We start from the raw sequence: 27,227 nt of genomic DNA on the forward strand, positions 1-27,227 counted from the left end.
TCTGGCAAAAGGCAACTTATAGGATGAAGAAGTTTATTTTGTTTTACAAATTCAGGGTACACCCCATCATTGTGGGGAAATCGAGGCAGGGACTTCAAACAGTCACATCAATGTCCCCAGCCAAAAGCGGGAAGAAATGAATGCACAGAGACTCACTTGCTTGCTGTTTACTGAGCTCACTTTCTCTGTTCTTGTATAGTTCAGGATTCCCTGCCTAGAAAACGGTGCCAACCACAGTGGCCTGGGTCTTGGCACTTGACTAAGACAGTCCTTCAAAGACCTGCCCACTGTAAACAATCGCCCTTTGAGACTCTCTTCCCAGCAGATTCTAAGTTATGTCAACTTGACAGTCAAAGCCAACTGTTACTGAGGGGGTGAATCAAGGCAATCTTCTCACAGCTGCATGTGTGGAGAGACTGCACGAGTCCCTCTGAGGAAGTATTCATAGAACAGGGGGGAAGAGGGAAGAACCTGATGAGCCCTGGTGAGTGGGAACATCACCGGAATCCTATCAACAGTCCTTTCCATGGCTTACCTTTTGACTCACCAAATCCTCAGGTGCCCCAGAAAAAAACTCCATCATGTTTCATGAAGCAATAATCTGCTCATCCTTTAGCAAAGATATCCATCTGTCCATCTGTCCTCCTGTCATTTTTATTCCAGTTGCCTTTTGTCTCGACTACATTTTGTAATTTAAATACAAAATTCTATGTCACCTTAAAACCTCGCAAAACACGTGAAAGGAGCCACCATCCAGGCAACTGATAAAGGGTTTACTGGGGGCTGGAAGTCCAGAGGGTTAGGAGCCATCACTAGCGTGGAGGCAGGCAGGCAGGCACCACACTGATACAGCGGCTCAGGCAGAGGCAGAGAGGCACACTGGTAAACAGAGAAAGTCTCTTGAAACCTCAACAATTGTTCCCACTAACACGCCTCCTCCAACAAGGCCACACCTCTTCATCCTTCCTGCAGCATCTCACTAAAATCACTACAGCAGGTTCCCTACTGGATATCTATAAACATGAAGAAAGAGTCTGAAATGGCTGACCCACTAACTTTTGGCCCCATCAGAAATCATGTATTTTATTTTCCTACTTATTATATCTTTCCTTTATTGCAACACAAAGTTGAGGAGAGCAGAGACTGCTCAACTTGTTGACCTTGCGCCTCTGTTACTCTGCAAATACTACAGAAATACTTGTAAGATGAATATCGAATAAATGAGTTCAGAAAACGAGCATTTTTATGACTTGGCTAAAACATGTGTTCACAGTCTCAAGACATGCCTCCCTGCTTTTACTATTTATCTTGTCAGATCTGACATTTCCAGTGTAATCTATGCCCTACTTGGGCCATCACTTGGTGAATATGTAATTTGCATCAAACTGTATTTTAACACTAAGCATAGTAAAAAGAGCTCTTCTCTGCCTGTTCACTGACGTTGACCGTGTCTGGGGTTTGTCTGGTCAAGTTTGAGAAGACTACATTTGACACAGCACAGGACTCTAGTAGTCTGTGTCACAGGCAAGACAGGGAAGATCAGATCAAATCAAATAAATCAATGGAGAAAACTGACCAAGTGCAAAGTCAAAGCTAGCATTGGTAAGGATTGATGAGATCATTCTGGAAAAAAAAATGAGAACACAAAAGCCACAAGGAGTAGTAAGGACACACTAAGTGCAGGGTGTGGTGGACGCTTAGCATCACAAGCCAGCATGATTCCACAGACTAAAATCTTAGTGGGCAGTTTTACAGCAATGGTAACTTTGCAAAATTAACCTAAGAAGAAATAAAAGGTCAAACCAAACCACTGATGACTAAAAACACTAAATCTGAACTCATTCTAAGCTGGAGAGAGATTGGCAGAAGTTCTTAGCTCATTTTACCGCAACACAAAACTTGACAACAAATTATAAAAAAACCCGATCTCAAAAAACACTGAGCAGGCAACAGAATTCAGCACCCTCTGCCTACAAAAACTGGAAGCAAACGGAAAACAGATGGGGATTCTTTAATCTGATTTTTAAAAGAGCCCAAACAAAGATAAGCATGCAAGAAATAAACACAAAACCCCATGATTTCTCACTACGGATAAAGCTGAAGGAGTGCGTAGAGGCTTTGCTAGCTCAGGAGTCCACAGAAGGACTTGGCCTTTAGCAGGACATGCTTCATCAGGCTCAAAGCCTCTGCATGGGTTACAACAATCAAGAGAACACGGACTTCAAGCCCAGCAAAGTCAGCCTCTTGTGCTGGCAGGAGACAGCGTGGGGAAAAGCAAAGCAAAACAAGGGTCGGGGAGATGGCTCAGTGGTTAGGGGAGCATGGGACTCTTGCACAGGACAGGAGTTTAGTTCCCAGGCCCTTGTCAGGGAGCTCACAATGGCCTCTAACTCCAGTTCCCTTCTGGCCTCCAAAGGCACCTACACATACACAGGAGAGGGGTGGAGGGTGGGGGCGAGGGAGAGGAGAAGGGAGAGACAGAGAGAAACAAAGAGACATAGAAACACAAGGAGACACAGAGAGACAGACACACACACAGAGAGAGAGAGACATAGAGACACATAGAGAGAAAGAGAGACAGAAAGAGAGACATAGACACACACACACACACACACAGAGAGAGAGAGAGAGAGAGAGAGAGAGAGAGAGAGGGAGAGAGAGAGAGAGAGAGAGGGAGAGAGAGGCCAAGAAATATACAGATAAATAAAATTAGACAAAGTAACAATTCTCACATAATTTTCAAATAAACATGGTTTTATTAAATGAACATTTAACAATTTAAACCATAAGTTAATGAGGGAACTACTTAAGATGTTTCAATCAGATCAAAGAATTCCATACACAGACCCCCACACACAGAAAATCAGAACTTGGGAGGCAGAGGCAAGTAGATCTTGGTGAGTTCAAGGCTACCCTGCTCTATACAAAACAGTTCTAGACCACCCAGATCTACATAGTGAGGCCCTGACTCAAAATAAATAAATAATTCATCTGTTTAATTAATTAATTATAATTAAAAGCAAGATGATTTTATATTCACAGGGCAACAGTCAAGGGCACACCTCCAGAAAATAATGTATTTAACTGTTTAGAGGACAAGCCTCGGCTGCTTTAAAGTCAGTTTTCTTTTGGAGTGTTAAGGCAAGAAGAGCAGATCCCTGCACACAGGCAACCTGGGCAGGGTCCCCACTTACCCCCTGCACACAGGCTCCCTGGGTAGGGCATCCAGTCACCTAGCTGCCCATTTCAAAGTCCTTCCATTTTTTTCTTGAAAGTCTGAACGTCATCTCAATGTTAACTGTCTGTAAATATTTGATTTGAATGAACTTTTCCACACTTTGATATTTCTGATTGTCTATGTACACAGTTCTCAATAATTCCTTATTTTAATTTTCAAGTAGAAATCACTGAAGTGGTATACCACTCACAAACAAGCCCACAGGGTGGTAGCTAACACTTGTAGTGGCCCACAACCTGCTTTACCCCAACTTCTAGTAAAATGGCTGCATGGAAATGTACAAGGGAAGGGTGGCCTTAGCTACTGTTGTGTAGCTGTTTCCTAAGAATGGGAACCTTCCTTCCTAGGGAGGAAAAAGATTCCTAAGACCCAGGAAATACACAACATCCAGGAAGTTCCTGAAACTTAAGATGATCTAAAAGCTCATCAAGTTCCAGATTCACAGGACCCCCTTCCAAAGGATATATATATGTATATATATATATATATAAACAGTTGCTGAAGAGAGAAGATTCATACTGGAGCCGCCTGGAAGTTGGACAGGGAGCTCCTGAGAGATACAGCTTTTGAGAGTCATCATCTATGCTTTTGATGACATAACTTCCTTTGGGCCACCCATGCTCCTGTAGTAACTAACCACAATAAAATTACATATTTGCCATGCTAGACATGGGTAAGATGTTTCTCTCATTTTGGGATAAATAGATGATGAATAGATACTTGTCTAAATCTACCTGTGTCTTAGTCAGAATTTCTATTCATGCACAAAACATCATGACCAAGAAGCAAGTTGTGGAAGAAAGGGTTTATTCAGCTTACAATTCCACATTGCTGTTCATCACCAAAGGAGGTCAGGACAGAAACTCACACAGGGTAGAAACTTGGAGGCAGGAGCTGATGCAGAGGCCATGGAGGGGTACTGCTTACTGGCTTGCTTCCCCTGGCTTGCTCAGCTTGCTTTCTTATAGAACCCAAGACAACCAGCCCAGGGATGGCACCACTCACAATGAGCCCTCCCACCCTTGATTACTAACTGAGAAAATGCCTTAAATCTGGATCTCACAGAGGCGCTTCCTGAAGGGAGGCTCCTTTCTCTGTGATAACTCCAATTTGTGTCAAGTTGACACACAAAGCCAGCCAGTACAACCTGAAAACATAAATTGCCCAAACAATATGAATCTATAGCCTTACCCACAATCCATTTCCTTGTTGCCTGTTTGCACCCAAATGTCCCGGCTGCTAAGGTGTCACATATCTAGGTGCCTGACAGTTTATGGAAGGCAAGTGTTTCTTTAGCGATCTCCTAATATCCTTAGCTGTGAAGTTCGCCTAGTTTCCCGGGATAGGTGGTTTATTCAAAGCCCTGGGGATACGGATGCATGGCTTGACAAGCATGAGATTGGAAGGCAATGAGCTGTCCCACTGAGGAAAGAAGTGTCAGAGAGCCAAGGGCACTCTCTGAGGAAATTGGAATCAGAGGCCACAGAGGCAGTGCACAAGAAAACAGAGACCCTCAGGAAAGAGGACACCTCTCTGTCGCTGTTCTTGGCTGCACTGACAATTGCCAGAATAAGCCAAGGCATCATTTTAAAGGCTGAGGACAAGAGGAGAGCTCTGGGGCTGGAACTCACCTATGATGCTTGTTGTAGGCCGTTGGCCTTGTGCAGGCTGGGCAGCACCTCTGCCAGCTCTTTCTCCTCACCAAGGATGCTGCAGGCGGCAGAGAAAAGGCCTCTTGTAATAAAACCAGCCTCTGTGAGCCATTCAGAGATTCGTGATAGGGATCACTGCCCAAATTAATTTGCTAGCAAATAAAGCATGGGATGCCAACATCAACAAGAGAGGCTGCCAGGCAATAGGTCAGAGCGAAGCACAAGTTGTGTTCCCCTCTGTGCTTGCGGCTGCAACGGCCTTAGAAGCCCGGGTCTTCTTTAAACCACGATGACTTGATTTTGCCCGTGATATTTCTTTTTGGGGATTTCAAAGTATAATTTAAATTTTTGGTTTAAGTTTTTATTTTTAAATGCTAAACAAATTTTCATGTTTACAGGGTGATATTCTTATATACCACAGAATGAATGATTATGTCCGGTAGTTTCTATATTCTTTATTTCATTCACATAGTTACCACTTTAAAAAAAAATAACTTTCTAAGTTAATATTGAAAGTAATTGGTTTCATTATGGTGTTTTCTTTTCCGTTTTTAGGTTATCAGTGTGGTGTGTGTCTGTGTGTGTGTGTCTGTGTCTGTGTGTACATGTGTGTGTGATAGAGAGGGATACATGTGTATTGCTGTGTGTGCATGTGTGTGCCTGCATGTGTGTGTGCATGTGTGCTTGTGTGTGTATGTGTACATGTGCATATGTGTTTGTATGTGTGTGTGCGTGCATGTGTGCATGTGCATGTGTGTGTGTGTCCACATGTGTGCATGTGTGTGTGCCCATGTGTGTGTGCATGTGTATTTGGTACTCATGTGTGTGTGTGTGTGTGTGTGTGTGTGTGCATGTGTGTGTGTGCATGTATGCATATGTGGTCAGAGGACAACTTTGTGGAGTTGGTTCCTTCATTCTCTGCTCTGAACTTTGTCTCTGTAACTCCTTCTAACAGTCCCTGAGGGCATCTGCACATATGGCAAACAGACACACATATACACAAGTAAAAATAAAATGAATCTTTAAAAAATAAATTAAAAATATTAACATTCTATTTCTAATATCCAGAGACTGCCCCACTTGGGGATCCATCCCATAAACAACCACCAAATGCAGATACTATGGCAGATGCCAACAAGAACCTGATGACAGGAGCCTGATATAGCTGTCTCCTGAGGGCCTTTGCCAGTGCCTGGCAAATACAGAAGTTGATGCTCACAATCATCCATTGGACAGAGCACAAGGTCCCCTGTGAAGGAGCTAGAGAAAGGACCCAATGAGCTGAAGGGGTCTGAAGCCCCATAGGAGGAACATCCATATGAACTAACCAGTACCCTCAGAGCTCCTTGGAACTAAACCACCAATCAAAGAAAACACATGGTGGGACATATGGATCTAGCTGTATATGTAGCTGAGCATAGCCTAGTCAGTCATCAATGGGAAGAGAGGCCCTAGATCCTGTGAAGGTTCTATGCCCTAGTATAGGGGAATGCCAGGACTGGGAATGGGAGTGGGTGGGTTGGGGAGCAGGGGGAGGAGGGAAGGGATAGGAGATTTTCAGAGGGGAAAGTAGGAAAGGGGATAACATTTGAAATGTAAATAAAGAAAATATCTCATAAAAAAAAAAAAACAACCCAGGGCTGGAGAGATGGCTCAGTGGTTAAGAGCACTGACTGCTCTTCCAGAGGTCTTGAGTTCAAATCCCAGCAACCACATGGTGGCTCACAACCATCTGTAATGGGATCTATGCCCTCTTCTGGTGTGCATGAAGACAGCTACAGTGTACTCATATAAATAAAATAAATTATAAAAAAAAAACCCAGAAGTTTGCTAAATTTTAAACACAAATTCTAATCATAAATAGAATAAGAAGTTTACAACAGAGATGTTTGCCTGTGTTCCCATTAAGACTAGTTATCTAGCTAGACATTCATTATCTATCACTAGCTACACAGGTTCCTAGAGAGTCTAAAACCATAACTTTTATGACTATGTTGACATTGCAGTTTTGTATAGGTAAACCCAGTCAATATTTTATCTTCTGCCTTTTCACCTACAATAAATTGTTAGTTCCCTTTTATGACCTTTGGCTAATTGTAATTGTTTACAGCTCTAAGGAATGTATCCCTAAGTTGTAGCTGCCTGCTTTCTACCTCAGAAGCAATTAACTCATGACACGTGGAGACTGGCAGAGTTCTCACTGCAGATTTCATATCAGAAAGGGCTTTAATAAAAGTCCTATTATAAAGGGCTTAATAAATACTAGTACATTTTTAGGAATTCTTACAGTATCATCATTACAAATTAAACCATCTATTTGTCTATATAGACAAATTATTGTCTATATTGTCTACAAGACAATACATCTTTGCTGATCTGCACAAATATGCCCAATAGGGTGGGATAGTACCCAGGGATTATATAATATTAAATTTATAAGGACAGGAAAGGCATATCAGCTTCAAGAAGCAATCCTAAGACCAAATCTCTTTGGGAGCTTGCCTCATAGAGCTCACCCATCGAGGACCATGCAGAAGCAGTGGGTCACCTTCCTGGAGGTGACCTGCTATCCTTAGCCTATCCTAGATGGCTCCTAACAGTAGTTTTTCAGTGTTTTTTGTCTTAAAAACCCCCTGTAATATGCATTCTGGACTGTTCTGTGTGGGGCAGGGGACTTACCAGGAGTGGCAGGTGTAAGTAGCTGATTGGATGTAGGGCAGGAGAGTGACCAGGAGTGGCAGGTGTGAGTAGCTGATTGGGGGTGGGGCAGAAGAGTTACCAGGAGTGACAGGTGTGAGTTCTTGGTTTTATTGTTTTTAGTCCTTTTGACAGGGGAGGAACAATAAAAATAGCCAATGATAGGGAAGCATTTGGCAGTGTTTTATTTCTGGGAAGGATCCAGACAGAAAGGGGTCAGTTGTGGCACACACGTAGTGTAGAGATGGGAGTCACTGGGAAAAGTGACTGACTTTGAGTGAACTCCTTAGTACCTGGTCTCTGCCTGCCAAAATCTGTGCCCTGAGCCTTTCTTTCCCTGTCATCTCCACTGCACATGCATCTTACCTGCATAGACAATAAACCAACCTTTGCCCAGAGCAAAATGACATTCTTCTGAGCATCTTAGCTCATTCTCGGTGATGCCAAGCGGTGTCTGGAAGTGTGGCAGGTGACTGGGGACAAGATCAATCATTCCAGAGGTAGCCAGGAGCGCCTAAGATAAAGAATGCAATTAAAAACCAATCCCAGGATGAACTCAGATACTGCCTGTCTCCTATTGATGGGCGGCTTCTAGCATCAGTGTTTCTGCATGCAAGGGGTCAAACCACAATGTCCATCAGTTAAGTTTAGAAATGAATATGGCTTCCTGTGTGAGCAGCTTCCCATAGAGTAAACAACAGAATAATGCCGCTTGTAAACAACAACAACAAAATGTATTTGAAGCATCAGCTTACAAAAGGACAGACATAAAAGCACTTGGAGCTCCTTTGCACTTTTGCCAGGTGGCAGAGCATGGTGTCCTTTCCACTGAGGTCGGTGGATGCTTCCCGTGACTTCACAGGGAGGCAGAGTGGTGGCTTCGGTCATGCTGACAAGGGAGAGACCATGGGTGGTACTTTTGATGTCCAACCTCAAATTATTCAATCAGGCTCCTTTCTAGTGATAGCAAATTCTATGCATCATCTGCCCATGCCTGAGAGGTGATTAACAGTGTTGTGAGCAGAAAGCATTGAACCACATGATGTAACTGGTTCCTAATGCTCCCTGCAGGTCTCATGCTGAAGGCATGGTTCCCAGCTTATGAGTGGGCTGGAAAATGGGAGGATCCTCTGCAGGGACCGCCTGGGAGGAAGTTACGTCACTGAGGGCGTGCACTAGGAGGGGATTTCAGTAGTGAACCGGCATCTTCGGCTGTGCATTCCTACCACAAGGCGCTACATGAATCACCACAGGCCCAAAGCATCTGAGTCACATGATCATGAGTGGAAACTACTCACAATAAGCCTGTGGGTTTTATTTTTTTTATTTTCTTTTAAGTTGATTATGTCAAGACACAGGAAGAGAGACCTACTATGGGGAGTTGCATCTAGTCACGTGGTGGTCTATGCCGAACAAACATGCTGACTTCTCAAGAAAAAGACCTCCTGAGACCTCCTGTGCACATGCTGAGCTGAGACCCTGTGCACAAGCTGAGCTGTATTTTCGGCCTGGCAGCTTTCAGACCTGAACTGCATTTTCTTCCTTCCTGTGTCTCAAGTCTTCAGTCTTGTTGCTATGGTTTGCATCTGAAGTGTGCTACCACGGGCTCCCGATTTGAATGTTTGGTTTCTGGCTTCTAATGCTATTTTGAAGGCTATGAAACATTCAAGGAGTGGGGCCCAGCTGCTGGAAGGAGGTCACAAGGGTGATTATTCCCTGCCTGACCCACACCTCCAATATGAAGCCAGCTTCTTTTGCTTTCTGGGGGTTACAATGTAAAGAGCTGCTACCTCATGTTCCTGCCACTGTGGACAGGGCTAAGGTTCCAGCTGCCACCTGTTCCCTCCCAGGAGAGATTGCACTCTCCAAAACCAGGAGACACGAGGAATCTTTCCTGCTGGAATGTGTTTTGATGTCTTTGATTTAGAGCAACAAGAAAAGTAACAAATGTGCTCACACTGTCATCTTAGACTTGTTAACCTCTTACATGATGTGAGCCAGTTCCATATGTACACACACACACACACACACACACACACACCCCTTATTGGTTCTCCTTTTTCTGGATAACTCTGATCAATAAATTTCCACTCAATATTACAAAATTTGAATGAAATCCCACCAACTAAATAGAATGTTCTCCTGGACTCGTAAGTTGAATCTTGAGTACCGTGTGTAAACATGCTTTGCCCTGTGTGGACAGTTGTGCTCTACTTCCTATAGATGCAGTGACTCATCCCTGGAAGGACTGAGATAGATAGATGCTCAAAACAGACAATGAGTTCAAAGCTGACCTCTCTACCTCTTGGTAGAGGCAGTCAGGTGAGTTTCACTGGCCTTTAGCTCATTGTGCTAAGCCTCAGTTTCTTCATCTATGAAGTCACAATAATAATATCTACCTCAAATGATTGATACAGCAAAGTGCTTTTCTGTGCATCTAGTACTTAGTAAGTCTACCCAAAGGCAGGCATTGTATGGGGTCTTAAGGAAAGTGGGGGAAATCTGTGTGCTAGAACACGGAAGAGTTGAAAGCCTTATGGGACAACTTTAATAACTGCCACAGCTTTGTTATCTATACTGTAGGATATGGCATACACACACACACACACACACATATATACACACACACATACACACACACACATATATATATAATTGCTCAGGGCAAACAGTCTATTCAACATTGAAAAATGCTTCCTTCTCCCAAGCATCTTATTCACCTTGTGTAGCAGAGAGGATGAGTTGCACTGCTCCAGTAGCTGCAGAGCTGAGCCATGAACTCATCAGCAGGCAAGCAGATAAACAGTGCTTCACATCTTGGATAGATATCGGGGAACTCACCTTTGGTAACGATGAGGAAGAGTTAAAATGCAAATGTACAATTATTGACTAGCTTTCTGAGGCCATGCCTGGTGTATTTCATTCTGAACTTCTTGCTTGGTGCCTTTCAAATCTCTCTTGCTAAATTTGGCTCCTCGAAAATTATTCCTCCAAGGCAGAAAATTGGCAGTCATTTGAGTTTCATTGGCCTTTAGATCACTGTGTTTTTTAACTTGTAATTTTCCATGGCTCTCCATTCTCCATCGAATTTCTATTGTGTACCACATTACCCATGGGGTGGCAACATTGATCTTGACCCATGGTCCACATTCCAAGAATTGTTCCATTAGATAGGCTTCTTTCGGGAATGAGTAGACTATCTCTATCAATTGAAGAATGCTATGTGTAGACAATAAATGACTATTATTAACAATGTTAAAAGCGATACATAGCCGCCATGCTTCTCAGCTGCACTGAAAGTTAACTTTTTATTTCTAACAACTTACATGGAGCATGGGTAAGTAGTCTGCGAGGAAGTTCTCATCACGGCCAATTGCAAGAGGGAAGTACACAACACAAGGGAGAGAGCGAGGAGTCACGCCTTACAGGCAAAGATGGAAAATAAGAACTAAAGGTTAGACCGCTATGCCATAAGTTGTTTGGATGCATTTCAGATGTCTGAGTGGAAGTGTTAAAACAGAAGTTGGAAACAGAAATCTAAAGTTTAGAGAGAGGTTGAGGATGGACACGGACACTGGAGACTCATCAGCATATGTAATAACTAAACACAAGCAACAGAGAGTGTTTCCTAGGGAATAGCTGAGGGAGAGGAGTGGGTCAAGAACTGTTGATTTGAGGAGATGCAACCTAGGGATTGCTGAGAAATGCCTCGGGGGAGGGGGGCTGATGTGGTTGAAACTCAACAAATAAGAAAGGACAAAAGAATGGCTGATGCACTCCAAAGACTTCGTGAAGGCTAGAAGAGAGATGCCAAAACCACCGAGGACATAGGGAACCATCCTGAAAATGGCTTCCACTTAGAGTCGAATAAAAAAAAGATGAGAAAAAACTATCTGTGAAAGATATAAGAATTTTGCTCAGAGCACAAAAATTTGAGTTTCATTTTGGTCAGATGGGAGTTACATAGGTGATCGTCACCATAAATAAATAAATAATAAGATTAAATAAAAGTTTCTAAGATCCTGAATGAGGTAGGTCAAAGAGAATACCAAGTGAGAAAGTGAGTGAATGCATGTAGTTCTGCGATAGCTGTGACCTAATACATGGAGAACAAACAGCCAGAGCAGCAACTTGCGGTGACAGCGACCTAGACTCCACGGAGATACAGTTTAAAGAAAGCCAATGCCCGTAGAAGCAGGACTTGTCTCTCCTTCTTGGTCAGCTAAGATGAGCTTTCACCATGGGTTGCATTCTCTTAAATCATGACCCTCAAGTAAGCTTTTCATCCATTAAATGCTTCTGTTTTCAGCAACAAATAACTAAAATAATTTTAAAATTCAGTACCAGGAGAGGAGTTGTTGGTATGAATTTGACTGTGTAGTTCATAGGAGTTAGGAACTGATTTACAAGAGGAGTGAGGGAAGTTTGAGATTACAGACTGGAGAAGTTCTTGAATGCTGTACCTTGGTAATAAACAACATTTGTATGTTAATGAGAAAAGACATAATGATGGCAGTTTGCTTGCCCCCTACAGTAGAGAACAATCAATATTTTATTCAAACCAACTATCAGACAATCATTATATCCACAAAGGTCAAAATCAAGAAGCAATTTCCAATAAAGTCTATCAAACAAAGTCAATAATTTTTAATAAATTATTAATATAAGTGATGAAGGCAGTAAATGAATTATGAATTATAGTTAATATTAAACACAGGGGAACATTTTCATTGCCATTTAAAAGTCAGATCTTTAAAGTGAGGGATATAAATTTGTGAAGTGGAAGTTTCATACATTCTAAAAGGGATAGTGGCTTTATAACAATACAGAATAAGGAAACAAGAAAGTGTGCTGATACATTAAAAAAAAATCAGCGTATCCTGAACAGAGGGTATATACTTGGGATAGAGGAGCATTGAATGGAGGTCTTGACTTACACCCAATGGGCTGTAAAATACCACCTATCAGAGACCCTGGATTCTTGGCCAATGCAATGACTTATTTTGCCCAAATCGGTGGATTCATGAATCACTTAATCTAAGACTATTCCATTTTGTTTTGCAGAGAAAACTTGGAAATCAAGAATGTCGTGGAATGAGGAGGAGGCTCTTCAGGCCAGGAACTGAAGCCCAGCCGTACACTCGTCCACCCAGTTTGTGCTGCCGCACCTCCCAGGAAGCTCATTTTGTTACTTCTCACTTGTTTCCATATTTAGTGAACACATTCCTAAGTGCAAAGTTGTCATGATACAGAGCTCTTACAGTGCCTCATTGTGCGAACGTCTTTCATGTGTGCTAGGCACGCTCAGAGATTAATAATCTGCATCTGATTTGCATCATCTCATTTAAACAAAGGCGATATTGGCCATACTGCCTTCTGAGACAGACTTTGAAAAATTGCACCTTTTTTTTTTCAGCTATGTAGTAACAACCAGTTTCTTCTTGGTTTCCAGAAATGGTTCTGCTCTCTGTGTTTTTACAAAAACAAGACGCTGAGTGGGTAGATGGTGGGTGGGGAGTGCTTCTCGGACTAAGAAGGTTGAGACCTGAGGTGCACTTCAGGATGACTGGCTTATCTCCCCCTGAGTCTTCCTTGGGTGCTGGCTCTGCTCTTTGCTGAATCCTTACCACAAGGACAGGGAAGCCTTCAACTTCTTAGTGCTCTGGAAACCTCCATAAAGCCAGTGTTCCCGATGCATCTGCCAACATCATGGTCTATGGAAAAGCAACTCTAGGACTGATTCTCAGACTTGTGGGATAAGTGACCCACATGATTGTGACCCAGCGCGTGAGGTGCTCCAGAAGGAAGCGCTCTGGAGGGAGGCGCTCCAGAAAGAGGGGCTCCAGAGGGAGGCGCTCTGGAAGGAAATGCTCCATGCTCCTCCTTTTCTTGTTTAGTGTAAAGAGGAGAATAATGACTCCACCCAGTGGCGTTTGACACCTAGGCTTCCTAGAGGAAACTAAAATTTGCTGGGGGCCAACCCCGTTGTGTCTTCTTTCTTGTTCAGTTCTCCTTGAGGCAGTAAGAGGGGGAAGAGCGTCAATGGAGTTAAGACTTAGTCTTGAGATAAATTTAGGGTTGCTGTTTTCCCACCTCAGTTCTAAGTCACTTGGCTACAGTGGCTGACCTGCCTTCTGAGTCCCTCTGAGAAACTGTTTAGCACCTCATCCTAAAACAGCTCCAGAAGCAAAGTGTACAAAGCTGTACAATGGAGCCCTTTAATGCTCAGTGCCCTGAGCCAGCGGGGAGTGGCTTGTGAAAGAGAGCAGGTGGAATTCTTGCATCTACTCAGCTAAGGGGGCCCCAAGCTGGCTGTGATTCCCGAGCTTAGGCATCCACAGGGAAGCACGCAACTGTTAGCATGCTGGCACTGTGCACAATGGGTGGGGAAAATGAATGTCAGCAGTGTGCTTGTTGGGAATTGTGTGTGCTGGGTGAGTTCTGGACTCCGTGCATCTCACACCATGCGAACTCACACACTGCTAACCTTCATGCACACCCATGTGAACTCACACTGTACCCTCCATGGCACACCCATGTGAACTCACACTGTACCCTCCATGCCATGCCCATATGAATTCGCACTGTACCCTCCCTGGCACACCCATGTGAACTCACACTGCTACCCTCCCTGGCACACCCAGGTGAACTCACACTGCTACCCTCCACAAGTTCACTCTTGTTTGCAATACAAATCCAGTGGTTTAGACAGAAGTGTTATCTTGACCTTGAGTTCTAAGAACTCACTCATGGTTACAGTGGGTTTAGCAGGTTGGTTGCTGCTGCTGATCACTCTGGTTCCTAATTAAGTCGGTTCTATTTGTGGCTTACTAATCTGGCTTTGGTTTGGCGACTGGGCTATACTGAAGTGTCCTCTGACTGTGGGGTCTGGATGTACCACTGCCTCCATCCCTTACCCTGTCCCTTTCTGGTCTCTTGTTTATACTGCTCAGTTGTGACACTAGCCCTGTGACCCCCTACTGCCATCAGCAGCCTGGGCTTTGGCCAACTACAAATGAGTGAAACATACACCTTCCACATACAGATTTCGCTGCCCCATGCTCTATGTGAAAACACTTTTCACTGTCTCCTTAAAATTACTCTTAGCTGCCTCTGGCTTCTTCTGATATGATGGCATGCCTCTTCAAGCCTGGTTAGTTAGTGCCGAGAGAGGCGACTATCTACCTGAGGCTAGTTCTAACAAGGCATGGTGATGCCTTGTGCTACTAGAAGGAGCCCAGTTCCAAGGACATGCATCAGTTCTCAGTTTCCCTATACCCATTAGCCAGAGGACTCGTTTTATTAATTTAAAAACATTACATTGATTTATTTAATTTGTGGGAGCCCACCACAGCTCACACATAGAGGAAAACATGTGGAAGTCAGTTTTCTCCTTCCACCATAGGGGTTCTAGGGTTCAAATTCAGGTTGCCAAGCTTGTCTGTGAAGGTCTTACCTCCTTATCTGACTCACTGGGCCTGCTCAGGGGACTTTGACAAGAACAGCGTATACACCCTCAGCTGGGCAGGGGTCTCCTCATGCCCAGGTGCCACCTCAGCCATCCTCCTGTGGCACTGAGTGGTCAGAGCTGAGTATAATGTGTATCCAGCTGTCCTCACCCTCAAACATGCCTGTGTCTTCGATGTCAGCTTGGCCCCATTGTTTAGCATCTTATCTTTGTAAGGACATCTTTTTCCTAGAAGTAGATTTCTTGGGACACTGTGCCAAACCTCCAGGTTTTGTACAAGTCACTCGTCACTTGGACTTATTTCTAGCTATGCGGTCTTGGATTTCCACATCATGTTGTAGCCTCACCACTCGGCTCCCAGGACAGTTGAGTGAAGTTCCTCATCAGAGATCCCCAGGGGTCTAGGATTATAGCAGTGATTCAGGACAAAAGTCTGCTACCAGCAGCATTAGCTTGGCACGAGTTTCTATGTGAATATCAATATGCATAAAGTCACAGACAGTAAAGAGTTCTGCAAAAGACGCACCCATGTAACCGCAAAGTAAAAGAACAGAGGAGACCAACTCTCTGGGGCTATGGATAAGGCTCGGAGATTAAGAACACTTCCTGTTCTTCCAGAGGACCAGAGTTCATATTCTGGCACCCACATTAGACAACTCTCAACTGTCCGTACCCCCTGAGAGAAACTGAGTCTTGAGGACTCTTCTACACTGGCTACATGGGGTAATCCACAGGTGGTCTCGGGACTGGACAAAGCACCTGGTGACCCTCAGCTGATTTGGCAATGGTGTGCCTACAAAGATGAGTTGGGGAGCTTCCATCCCCTCTCTCTGCATGTGCATGGCATCTGGTGTCCCTACCCAGTTCCTGCTGGTCTACTGTAGCTGCATTCCCAGCCTATGGGAAGAGACATGGGTTTCAGATGGAGGCAGGGCAGCCTTCCGGGTGAACCAAATCTGTAAGCAGCTGGCTTATGATATCTAATGTAACCTCATTGTAGTACATCAGCTCTGGGCAGTCAATGCTGGGATATTTGCCATTCTCCTGAGGAACTTAAGCACTTAATGAGATGATGTACAGGGAACACTTAGCACATAGTATGGCCACAAGTCAGAGAAGTAGCTCCTTTTCCCACCCCTTATCCTAGGTCTCTTGTGATCTCACAACTCTTATGGAACAATGAGACCTTTAATTCAATGGAGAGAGTTGGTTGCAACCAACTCAGACTTCTACTGGGAGGGAAGACCTACTCAGCCACTAGGGGGCGCCAATTGCATGGAAAAGGGGGGCTTGTGCTGTCCTGGAAGGAAAACAAGGTAACTCTTTTACTTTCTTAAAATTTGGGACCCAAGTGCAGCCTCAGTGCTTGCTGGAGATTCTGGGACTTAGAAAGTCAGGACAGGGGTCACAAGACATGCAGAAAGTGCCCTCAGATCCCTCCCCAGGGACTACCTATCCTGCACACTCACCTTGCCTATGCAATCCAACACCTTTTACTTTCTTTTCTTTCTCCTGGACTTGTCGTTATTCCGAAGTCCCTTCAAGACAGACAGTCTGCCTAGCATACAGAAGAAGAGTTCTGTGGGGAACGAAGGGTCCTTACTTTAAAGTGTTTCAGATTTTTCTTTTCTGCATATGTATATGTGTATATGTGTGTTCACATGTATAGAAATGAGCATGTGTGTCACAAAGTCCACAGATGACATAAGGTTTTCTTCAATTGCTTTCTCCCATATACACTGGGGTAGGGTCTCTCCTTAAACCTGGAGTCTTTTGAATTTTTTTATTGCTACCCAAGCTCAGTTGTGCGATCACAAGAGACCAAGGAGTAGGAGAGAGAGCTACTTCTCTGAGTTGTGGCCATACTATGTGCTAAGCATTCTCTATAGATCATCTCATTAAGTGCTTACGTGTTGCAAGAGAGTGGCAAATATCCCAGCATTGACTACCCAGAGCTGATGTACGACAATGAGGTTACATTAGATGTCATAAGCCAGCCGCTTACAGACTTGGTTCACCTGGAAGTCTGTCCTGCATCCATCTGAAGCCCATGCCTCTTCCCATAGGCTGGAAAGGCAGCTAGACAAGCAGGGCCTGGGAGGGAGGCCTTGATGCCGTGCACACACAGAGGAGAGGGGACAGAAGCTCAAAAACTCCCTTTCTGGAGACCTGAACTCAGGTCGTCATGCCTGCGCAGCAAGCATATCAGCCACTGAGCCATCTCCCTCCTCCCTCTTCCCTCCTCCCTCCTCCCTCCTCCCTCCTCCCTCCTCCCTCCTCCCTTTCCCCATTTCAAAGGTTTTGAACCAACCAGGTCAGATCTTTGGTTTGGAGTTTTACACTCAGCTCATGAGCAGACACACAGTTATATTTAGAGATCGCTGGGCTCCGTAGGAATTCTCTGATCAGAATTAGCCCACCATTGCATTTGAAGGTGACTAGACTTAGGGATACATCCCTGTAATGGGTAGCCCAGAATGCACAGTGGGAGAGAAGAAGCTGAAAGACAGCGAAGTGACCTGCTTTTTCTGAAATTATCTATGGCTAAGGTGGGAAGACTGTTCCCCAGAAGGGAAACTGCGCACTGTCCTTAATGGTCTGTTTGGGGGTCTGTACATCAGAATGGACACATTTCCTTAGCATGGGAATTTCCTGTGAGAAAAAGTCTCCCCAGGGAACCTTACCGAAGATGGGTGCTTTATGTCATTTACAATTATGTCAGATGTGTTGGCTCTCTTACACACTGATAAAGCCTCTTTTGAGATGCCAGGTACACCCTACATGTGAATTACCAGGGACATTTAACCAAACTCAAGCTCAGTCCTGTGAGATTAGGCAATCTTTGTGTGCAACCTAGGTATTTACAATGAATTTGTAGCTGATTTTACATTCCTTGACATTTTAAGACTCATAGATCTAGAAGATAATTCAACCCCTGCTGGCATTGGGCATATGTTGAATATGTGTGTGTGGGTGTCTTTGGGTGTTGTCAATACTACGAAAATCTCAACCAAACAAGCATGCCCCAAATAACCAGTCACCATCTTCCATGTCCCAGAGTCACACAGGTGCCTGGCATGCTCAGCTGGAGTGGCTTTCTTTGTATTGAGACCCGTAGCTTGTTTATCTGATGACCCAGAGCTGCAGGCTGTCTAGGCAAGGCAAAGGTGAGACGTGAACCCTCCGTGGCAGGGAGGAGGGGAAGAGCAACAGCTGAGTGTTGCCGTGGCAACTTCTGACCATCAACTGGTCTAAGATACAAGGGCACAAAAGATACGCCTGTCGGGGCCGGGGCCACTGATACCATTCTGATCCGAACGATCGCCTCAGGAAACCTCTGTCAGAACTCTAGGTGAGCTCTGACACAGCACCGAGCTCCTCCCACTGTTCTCCTGAGGAAATGGGGTGGAGGTCTGTAGAGGAAACATCCTGTGTCCCCTGCTTTTCAAACATCCTGCGTCCTCCGCTGCTCCCTGCAAACCACTTAAAGATGCCTCTGGACTCTCTTCTGCTTCTTTCTTAGCTTTCCAGGCAGGAGAGCAGCTCATGGTGTCACACAGGTCAGGACCGGGACCTGTCAGCAAAAACAGGAAAGCAAACCACCCAAACACTCCGAACCTGGGGGAATTGGCGTGCTGACTGCCTTCCTGTAAAGCTATACCCTTGAGAGAGGTCCTTTCCTGGTGCCTGCATAATGTATCGATTTGACACGATTACCAATGACACAGACAATTCCCCTACTTGCTAAGGAAATGAGTCCATTTTTATGTGCAAATTAGTAGGATGAAGAACCGTGCCTGGGCAATTGCACAAGGACGCCATTCAGAAAATCCCCCCTTTGTGTTTATATATTCCGCCTTGGTCATCTTGAAACTCTGAATACTGTTTGGACACAGAGCTTTGTGTTTTCACTTTGCACAGGACCCACGATTTAGCCAATTCTGGTAAGGTAACTTGGGAGCTAGGCAGATCGGAATGACATTTTGGTCTCTCATGTAGTAATTGCCATCTTGGACAAGTGGGAATGCTCTCCTGGCGTGAGTGTACTCAACTACAGAACAGAGGTACTAAACATCTCCCATGGTACTGTGGGGTTGTTGTGAACTCATGTGGGTTCACCTAGTGAGCACAGGGAGCCTGAATACTGAGCACCAAGCCAGTAGATGTCAACAATTTGCCTGAGAAATAATTAAATTATACCCTGTCCTTGAAATATATGGTTATGCGTGTAATAAAATATGTATTTCCTGAGCAGCTATTATATAGCAGCACCCTCTGTATTTATAATGCCAGGGGTCTATTGGCCAATTTCAGACTCAAAGGATTCTCTTTAATTAGAGTTTTTATTTATTTATTGAAAACACCATACATGCTTCAACGTCGCTTGTATAGGTCCACCAGTTCACCACCTCTATCCTTCTCCAACCCCCTCTGCCCCTCCCAACACACTTTTCTCCCAACTTAAAGACATTTAAAAAGAATAACCCATTGAGTCTTATCTGTGCGCATGGGTCTGAGTCCACCCACTGAGCCATCCGCTGGCACGTGGGCCACACTCGTGGCCACATCTCCAAAGAAAATTGATGCTCCCTCTAGCAAGCAGCAACCTCTAGTATCTCTCCAGCTAGGGGAGAGGGCCCAAGCATGCTGGGATTTTAACTGGCTTGATCGTGTGCAGGTAACCACAGCTACTGTGAATTCATGCAGTCGATGTTGCTTTCACGTCCAGAAGCTAGCATTTCACAGCTTTCAATCTCCAGCTCTTAATGCTCTCAGACTCCTCTTTCTGCCTGTTCTTCCTCAGTGTGTGTGGTATGGAACACAAAAACCCAAGGATTTCTTTTTTCCACTTAGGGCCCGTGAAAATAAGAACCGGCACTCATGTCCTCAGCAGGATGTGCAGGAGTTACTAACTGCAAAGCCAGGCTGTAGGTAGTATTCCTGTCTGGCTCACCTCATTCCCCAATACCACAGCAACTCTTATAAAGGAAACCCTTTAATCGGGGCTGGGTATGGTTTCAGAGTTTTAGTCCATTATCAATGTGGGGCAGGAAACATGACAGTGTGAAGGCAGACTGTTTGCTGGAGGAGCTTAGAGTTCTACATCTGGATTGGCAGGCAGCAGGTGGAGAGAGTGACACTGAGCCTGGCGTAAGCTTCTGAGACCTCAAAGCCTACCCTCACAGTGATACACTTCCTCCAACAAGGTCACACCTTCTCCATCAAGGCCACACCTACTCCAACAAGGCCACACCTCTTAATAGTGCCATACCCAATGGGGCCATTTTTATTCAGACCACCACAGGGATCTATGTCGATTTTCCTTCCCCCTATTCTTTTCTTTTGTCTCATTCTTTCTGGTGGTATCTCCAATCTGGACACCTATTGATTCTTATTTATTCACTTATAATTTATTTTTGTTTTTATGCATGCATATCCATGCCTACATGTCTACATGTATACATGGGGTGCTGGCAGAGGACAGAAGAAAGCTCAAATAACAGGGTGGCTGTGAACCACCCAGTGTGGGTATTGAAAACAAAACACTAGTCCTCTAGTCCTCTCTAAGACGAAGTAGTACATGCTCTAACCACTGGACTACCTCTCCAGTCCTCACATCCCTTGATTCTTGACAACTTAAGGGCATTCTGTCTCCCTCTCATTGCAATGACAGTGACATAAAGAACAACAATATAGCAGGTGTTCCAGGCCATCACGTGAGCTGCCCTGTTCAGGAGGGCCCAGCATCCAGTCCCTGGGAGGTGAAGACAAGAAGCAGGTAGAGCAGGGGGAGATGGGCTTTGGTTTTTCATTTCAGAAACAAAGCCCAAATATGGTCTTACCAACCTGTTGCTGATGGGAGATCAATAAGAAAACTCACAATCTCTGAGGGAGGTACCAACCATCATGACATAGAGAGGTCTGGGCCTGGGTCCTGCTTCCTATGAGTTCTTGTGGTTAGATGATGACAACAGAAACATAAATTTAAATTTGATTATTTGAGAATGTCTGAATTTATTCTCAAGTGACTTGCTTACTGCAAAGTAACAATTCTTTTTAGACAAAGTGCTCTGCTCCACCCCAAGCCGTCACCCTCAGGAAGCCATACAACTGTTACATATATGGGAAGCCCCTGCCTATGCTGGACTCCGATTCCCTTTATATACACAACAGGCAATGAAACCAAAATGATAGATGAGTAGGGAGAATCCTAGACCTCCCTGTCCTTAGAGCCCAAGATTTGATGGCAAGCACTTTCATTGGGTGTCTTAGTTAGGGTTTTACTGCTGTGAACAGACACCATGACCAAAGCAACTCTTATAAAGGACAACATTTAATTGGGGCTGGATTACATGTTCAGAAGTTCAGTCCATTATCATCAAGGTAGGAGCATGGCAGCATCCAGGCAGGCATGGTGCAGAAGGAGCTGAGAGTTCTACATCTTCATCTGAAGGCTGCTAGTGGAATACTGGCTTCTGGGAAGCTAGGATGAGGATCGTAAAGCCCACATCCACAGTGATACACCTACTCCAACAGAGCCACACCTCCTAATAGTGCCACTCCACGAGCCAAGCATATACAAAACCATCACATTGGGGCACCATTACCAGAAGCCTGTGTCTCTCTTTGCTGTGCTGTGCTATCTTACCCTTCTCCCTCGAATCAACAAAGGTGGCATGTGCCTTGTCCTTGATGGTGACAGAGGGGCACAGTTGACCTCCATCAGTTCTGGAATCATCCAGATTGACTCTGACTGGGCCTTGGAGCTGGGAAGGGAAGGTTGGTGCTCTGGTCAGAGCTTCTGCCCCACCCTGAAGCCTTCTGTTTTTCTCCTTCCACACCATCTGTTTCTTACCTACTTAATGACTGTAGTCTGATTTCCATCTGGTCATCCTTCCCAAATCCAGGGGTGCAGAATACAACAAATGGTGATAAATGGAAAGAAAGGAGTAATAGACGTTTCAGCACTGATCATCTACAGATTTACCAACAATTATAAAGTTTGGCTCTCCTTCTAATTCATTTTCATGTGCGAGCCAACAGTGATCAGTCGTATTAAAGGCCAACATCGCTGCTATGTTTTTCTTGCCAAGTCAGCTGGAGACCAGATGGTTATACTGACTTCCCCTTGTGCCTCACTCCTCCCAGGAATGGGATATTCGAGGAAAAGTTCAACCTCTGGGCTTGCCTTGGGGAACTTTGGTTTTGTTTGAAACATCCATAGCTGTAAGCCTCTAAGTTATTGGCTGTTTCTCTCAGGAGAGTGATACAAGGTTATGTCTGAAGGTAAGTGCTCCTTGTAGACCAGACAATCTGTTCTGCTCTGTCCCTGTACCCTCCTGAAGGCAAGGTGGCCACCAGGTAGTATGTTTTCTCCTCTTCCAGATGAGATGACCTCCCTGGCTAATCAATATTTTTCTCATCTCCTGGGGGTTCATCAAGCCATGTGCCCTTACAAAAACACAAGGGTCCAGAGAGAAACCCATCCTGAAAGTGAACCCACATTCTGACATGTTCCAACTTCGAAGTGAAAATGACAGGTGAGATCCCTGTGCACCCCACCTGCTGTGCTGGCATCAGTGATGCTTGACTGCTTGAATCTGTTGCCAGGCAACAGCATGGGGGCAAGGTATGTTGGGGAAGTAACAACAGACCTCAGGCTCAAGACAGTGGGTTGATCTGGACAAGTCTGGAGACCTTGGCTGCTATGTGTGAAACACAACAGAAGGATCTGGCACAGGATAAGCGCAGTTTGCCAAGCACTGCGGGGCATCTATCTTACACCCCACTAACTGCTGTCTTGCTCCTGAAACATGCCATTTTCATAATTGCATCCTGTGTCAAGAAGATGCCATTACCTATGAATGCCCGCATGTGGTGAGCCCTAAGGATGGAGTCTCTGGCTAGTATTCAAAGTAGACATCAGCACCTCTCATTCCTTCTTGTTGTTGCTTATAGACAGCTCCTTCACTCCCACCACCCAGTGTCTCTGGGCTCTGGAGAGAAAGGGGTGTTAGCATCAGTAGCAGATATTTGCCATGCAAAGACTTAGTGTCCAGGTACAGCAGCCATATCCATCCTACAGATGAAGACAAGGAGCTCAAGAGGGGTGACCCTGGCTGAGGTTGCAGGCTAGTGCTCAGGACCAGGTCCTAAACCATGGCCTTCTGAGGTCTGCAACTGTGATCTCCATTAGAGTGGAAAGTGGGGTTCTCAGTTGTGAGTGGTTATGCATTTGACAGGGTCTCTTAGAAGATCTGGGACATTTTTGGTTGTCACTGTTTCTATGTCCTCGTTGGTAGGATCAGAGATGTCGCTGCATAGGATATCCTTACAGCCAGAAATGCCCTCTGTTGAGGTGGGAATCCCCAATGAAAAGAAAGCACAGCACGGTGCACACACAGAAACAGTGAGTCTGTCACCATCTACTGTCTATTTATGTACCTATCCACTCTCTATTTGAGCTGTCTCTTGTCTACCTACTGTCATCCATGCCTATGAAACCTCTTCATGTATACAGCTATTATCCATCTACCACTTACCTGCCATCTAGCTATTTACCTATCATCTATAATTATCAACCTAGCCTGTATATCTATTGATATCTCATCTATTCAGCTCTATCTTTCATCTCCCCCCACCCCCAATACCAGCTAAAACCCTAAGTCTTTTGATAGATGGGATGAGGTAACTTCGGGATTTGGCTTTAGACTCAGAATGCCTGGTCTTTTGAAAGAGACTTTAAAGTTTTCATAAGTCTTAAATCATTTAAAATATTTTTAAATTTTTCCAGTGTGTGTGTGTGTGTGTGTGTGTGTGTGTGTGTGTGTGTGTGTGTTGTGGACACATAGTAGATGCCTGGAAGTCAGAGGACTTCCGGGATCTGTTCTCCCTTTCAAATTCAGGTCATCAAGTTTGGAGGCGCATGGCTTTACCCACTGCTCAGTAAAGGTGGAGGTGCCCATCCTCCACCCTAAATGTAATTCTACTCAGGAAATTACAGAGTTAAAGCATATTATAAGTTATTGTTCCTTGAAGGTGTGGTGGTGTTTGTGAGCGTGTGTGCATGTGTGTGCTTAAGTGGTTTAAGTGTTTGTGAATGTGTGTGTGTGTGTGTATGTGTGTGTGTGCAGCGGGTTGACTCCTGGTTGGTTCCTGTGGACTTTCCCTTTGACTATGGAAAGTCCGGGTCTTCCCGGAGACTTTGGACTTGTATTTTGTCTGCACGCAACCTTGAGAAAATGAAGCATTGTGCCAAGACAGGTTGTTTGAGCAAGGCTTTGGTCAAGGCTGTCCTTGCTGCCACTCCATTCTTATGGCATCGAATTCACTTTGTATGTTGTATCAGTCACATACCCCATGTGGCTTCAACACACAGCCACACATGTTATAGCAAGACACACCACACATACTGTTAACATCTTACATATTATATTCATAAAATCACACTAACACGTGAACCATTATGTCAGCACACACGATATGCTATAATGATAATTACACATCGTATCAACAAATATTATACATGACATTAATAATACCTTGTAGACCATACCCCCAAATGCATATCATGTCTTGGTTTCTTTTCCTGTTGCTATGATAAAAATCAAAACCAAAGAGAAGAGCAGCTTTAGGCAGAAAGGGTTTATTTGACTCACAGTTTGGGTACAGTCCCTCACACAGAAAATTCAGAGTCGGGAGCCTGAGTGAAGTGGGCGCCCACTCCATCCAGTCAAGACCAGAGAACAATAAGTCAATGCATACAGGCAAGCACTCAGCTCATCACCTCCATTTATTTGGGGAGCGGCTTCACCCACAACCAAAGTGGATCTCCTCACATCAATTAACATTATACAGACAGTCTCTTACAGACATCCTCAGAGGCTACTCTTTATGGTATCAATCGCTCACAGGTATGCCTAGATGCTTGCCTCCTAGCTGTCAAGTTGACAGTCAATACTAACCACCATAAACCTCACAGTGGTGCACAGTATACATTATCAGTAGCCTCTATATTACATCATGAACACATTACAGAACTGAGTGATGCATTATATGTTACATTGACAGTGTGATGCATATCATATCAGCAAGTATGTATGCAAGCAACATATCACTTATTGTACCACTATACATTCACTATACATCACAGTGGTGACTATGCCACATTGTATCATCAACCCCTGGTATTAAAGCGACAGCACAATGCATGACACAGTCAAGACCCATCTTTGTATCACATCAACAACACATCACTCTATTAACAAGCTACATTGGTAACACTATACCTACTCCATTAGCACACAGTAGGGACACACTCCATAGTAGGAGTTGAATGCTTTGCATATCCTGTTAATGCACACCACATATTATATTAATATGTGCATCTTGATGTTCAGCTAGAGGAAACTTCACCCTCTCTGGTCATCTCAGTCCTGAAGTTGATGTATACACTCTGATTCCACAACATCCAGACAGTTCCCTGCCATGTAGTTCTTAACTGGGCCCTCCCAGAGCTACTTGGCTGCTTGAGATTCCCAGCCTCATTACATCAAGGCAAGTAGACAGTCCCTCCATGACATTCTCCCTGAGGTACTGGTCAATTGAATTTACTCACCAGTAGCTAGCTGCTCTGCTAGAGTGCACACACTAGCCAGGGAGGTGCCAGCTTTTAGGAGCACCCAGAGCTCAGGTGGCCATTTCTGGGTACTCACCACCTTCAATATGGCAGCCTCCCCTCAGAGAGGAGACAGCATAGTGGCTGAGTGGATGAGATTCCTGTCCTCATAGAGGGAGACTGGGCCCACCCATTAATGATTCACATTTGAAGACAGAATGATATTATATCTAAGCCTCCAGGAAAAAGCCATTTGATTCCAATATTCAAGCCTTCCTTCGAGGTCTGGATGCTTGCTTGACTCTCGCCTCCCTCCCTGTGGGAACCAACCCTCCTAGTTTGTTGGCTTCTCCTCACACACTTGTCCTTTCTGACTGTGCCTCCATTCTTCACACAGGTGTTTCTAAATGCAAATCTCCAAGGCAGCAGATGGTTGAAACTCTTTGCTGCCTAAAGCCTCACTGGTCCCTTAAGTACAGCAGTTCTAAGCGGACACATGGCAGGGGGTTTTGCCTCATGTTCGCTGTCCGGTGGCCATTTGCCTAGAGGCTGCTTCAAGCATTTTTTCAGTAAAAACACTATGCAGGAGCCTCAGGATGCTGGGCCCTGGAAAGGTCCCTGGTGCATACTGGAGGATCCCACAGGGTTAGGGTCCAGGTTTAGCTATGGAACCAGCTGTGCAATGGCTCCTGTGGTGTCAGGCCATTGATGGATGGCACAGTGGAATTCATACCAGCTGCCATGCAATGACAATACCTGGGTGCCACACAGTGGAGCAAACAAGTCAAAATGTGCACATTGTCTTCCCCCAAACACCACGGCAGGCCATCCTAATTGCCATCCCACAGAAGGTGAAGGTCACAAACACTGACTTTCCATGGTCTGCACTGTGGCCTCAAGCCCAGGATGGCCCCCATCTCTGTCTGTTCTCTCTCTGTGAAGTATCTGTATACTGTCCTCCACCTCACAATGCCTGTACAATGTCCCTCATGCCCTGAGATGCCTGCTCCAGAATTACCCAGCGATCCTGCCATCCACGTCCTGCCCTAGCTGCACCCTATGCTAGTACTGTTCAGGAAAAAGGAGGTGAGGGCATAGGTCATCATGCCCTCATTCTGTCAACTAGCCCACCCACTCTCACTTCTAGCCCATGTGGACATCCATGCTGACCAGGAAGCCACAGACGCTTCCCCAACTGCAGAATTTGAGAGGTGCTGCTGAGGCATCAGATGGAAGTAACATTTTTGCTCTGACTAGGGCACTCTGGGGGCAGGGCAGGGGGCGAGGAGTGGGGTCGGGGTGGTGGTGGTGGTAGTGGTGCTGGTAAAAGAACATTGCTAAAAACTACTCTAGGACAGCAGGTGGAAGCTAGACACATCTTTCTCTTGAGTGACAAGCTCCAGTCTCCTCCCACCGGCAGGGACCATGGGACCAAAACCAACTAGAGGAGAGAGTGAGCCCTGGCATTTTCAGAACAGCTTGTTTTGGCCCTAGTTCTGGGAGTTGAGAAGAGGAAATCGTCACCTCAGTTGCAGAACAAACCCAGCGGGGAAG

At 44.9% G+C, this 27,227-nt stretch overlaps 1 long non-coding RNA gene across 1 annotated transcript in view; it reads right to left on the minus strand.

Annotated features, from left to right (window-relative positions):
• Positions 1-4,028: 4,028 nt before the first annotated feature.
• Gm31641 (predicted gene, 31641) overlaps positions 4,029-27,227 on the minus strand; it is a 75,166-nt gene continuing 51,967 nt past the window's right edge. The window contains exons 4-5 of the long non-coding RNA NR_153766.1: positions 7,975-8,101; positions 4,029-4,948 (exon numbers count right to left, since the gene is read on the minus strand). This is a non-coding gene — a long non-coding RNA (predicted gene, 31641). The remainder of the gene's footprint in view (positions 4,949-7,974; positions 8,102-27,227) is intronic.

Source organism: Mus musculus, chromosome 16, assembly GCF_000001635.26.
Source record: "Mus musculus strain C57BL/6J chromosome 16, GRCm38.p6 C57BL/6J".
NCBI lineage: Eukaryota > Metazoa > Chordata > Mammalia > Rodentia > Muridae > Mus > Mus musculus.